This window comes from Cornus florida, unplaced genomic scaffold, assembly GCF_030987335.1.
Source record: "Cornus florida cultivar Cherokee Brave unplaced genomic scaffold, ASM3098733v1 CherokeeBrave_3.0.0_Hap2_Chr10, whole genome shotgun sequence".
Taxonomy (NCBI): domain Eukaryota; kingdom Viridiplantae; phylum Streptophyta; class Magnoliopsida; order Cornales; family Cornaceae; genus Cornus; species Cornus florida.
The window spans coordinates 112,785,705-112,787,911 of record NW_026775580.1 but is presented as its reverse complement, the minus strand read 5'-3'; positions in this window follow the sequence as shown (position 1 = coordinate 112,787,911).

Sequence of the window (2,207 nt, the reverse complement as noted above, 5' to 3'; positions counted from 1 at the left end):
AAGGTCTCATAATCAGGGATAGACTTGTGTGGCCTATTCCTGAACCATTCTAACGCTGCTCCGGTTAAACTGGTAGGAAAAACCTTACACATCCACGGATCGTTATGATCGTCCAGTGCCATCTTTTGCGCATAATGATCGAGATACCGAGAGGGGTCTCCTGCCCCATCGAACTGGGTGAAGGATGGCATAGTGAACTTCTTTGGTCTCTCCACAAGGTACACCTCGTCAGTAAAGGGGGTCTTGATCAAGGAGTTTTTGTGCTCTCTAGCCATCTCGGCTGGTGTCTGAACACTTAAGAGCTTCTTTTCGTTGAAGGCATCTTGTACGCGTGCGCCATCTGGAACGCCATTGGACCATACCGTAAGCCTATGGCTAGACTCGGCCTGTTCGTCCTGCGTGCGACGCGGGAGATTATCCGAAGCAACCGCCTCGGACCTCGTCCCTTGCTTTTGCTGAACCTCATTAGGTCGAGCCCCGTTGAGTGGTGTCTCGTTGGCTGGAGGCTCGTGAACTGGAGGTAAATTCTGGGTGGGGGGTGGTGCTGCAGCATCGCCTGGTGGTGGTTGTGGCGTTAGCTTGGCCATGGCCGTGTGCAGCGTATGAGTTTGTTGCTGAAGCGCAACTATCTGGGCGACACTCGTTTCGTTTGCTTGCCAGAGTGTCTCAAATTGGTGCAAGAACTCCTCTCGTATCTTTTGCATCAATTCTATCTGTTGATTCGTTGCTGACTCTCCGTTTGACATTCCAGATACGACTAAGGATTTGATTTGAAGAACAAGTGGGAGTATATTTTTATACGTTCTCACAGACGGCGCCAAAGTGTAGGTGCAAAATTTCGCTCAACCAATAATGATTGAGAAAAATAAAACAACACACTTTGAAAAAACAATAAGAATAAATAAGAACAGTGCATAGAGAAGCGTAGAATTGCTTGATCCCTTTATTGGAGGTCTTAGCCTCTATTTATATACAAAAGATTGCAAAATTATGGTAGGACTCGCTTTGCTTGCCCTCCAATTCTTTCTATATAAACATTCTTTACTAATAGAGTTCTTTCCATTGTCGAATTTTATATACATAGAACTTGCCTTGTACAGAACTTCCTATCTCAGAATTTTCCTTCTACAGTAAATCCTTCAACTGGTAGGACTTGTGCATTCTTGAATAGCTGGGCTGAACATATTTTGATCCGGCTTGGCTTGAGTAACAGGCCGGATGTTAAATATTAACAAGCTGGGCTGATGACTTCTTGATTCGGCCTTGATGGAGGTTGGAGGACAAATAACAATGGTCTTGGGCTGTAAATACCCTCAATTTGGGCTTGAGCATGATGGGCCTTATATGTCCTTGGAATGTAGATATGGGTAGTGGTGACGTGTGCGCTTTTTATTGGAGGGAGTTTTTTTCCCTTCACACTTTGCCCTAAATTTCATTTTTAATTGAGTGACGGCTCCTATTAAAGAGGGAATTGAAACCGGTTTTTTACTTTGCTTCAGAAACGGTTCGAGGTCTTTCATTATTACTCCGTCATACAAGATTTTGCAAGAGTTACATTTACCCTTGTTGCACTTCTGCGTTCTTCATTCCATCGCTTTGTCAGGTTAGTTTCACATCTTTCTCTTCAATCTTTCATTATGAGTACTTCATCTACTCCCGAACGTATAGACCTTGGGGATTCTGAATACACACCTTCATCTTCCCCCGTTCGCATTAGGGCTCCCCCTCCTAGGGTTTCTACAGATCTCCTTTTGTTGAATCCATTAGGTACTTCCCCTCTTCCAACCGAGACATCCACCTCAGGCTCTGATTATGTTCTTACTCATGAAGAGAAGAAAGCAATTATCTCTATTCGCCGCATCAAGTTCTCTATTGCTTCGGTAATGGAAGAATTTGATATTCCTGAGGGAGTAGAAATTGCAGAATATCCCGAGGGTGCCGATTTTACCTCCGGCGAGGGAATTGAGGAGGATGAGTTGCTTCTTTCGGTAGGGCATCTTAACGCCCTCCGATTCCTTCTTCATCCCTTCTATCATTTAGTTTTCTATAAGCTGGGTCTTGCCCCCCTTCAGGTAAATCCTAATTTCTTTCGCATCCTTTCGGCACTGTTGGTGCGCCGGAAATTAGAGCCTCTGGATTTGACCCTTGCCGACCTTCTGCTTACTTACAATATATCTAAGCATGGGACCGAGCCTGGTCGCTTCTTT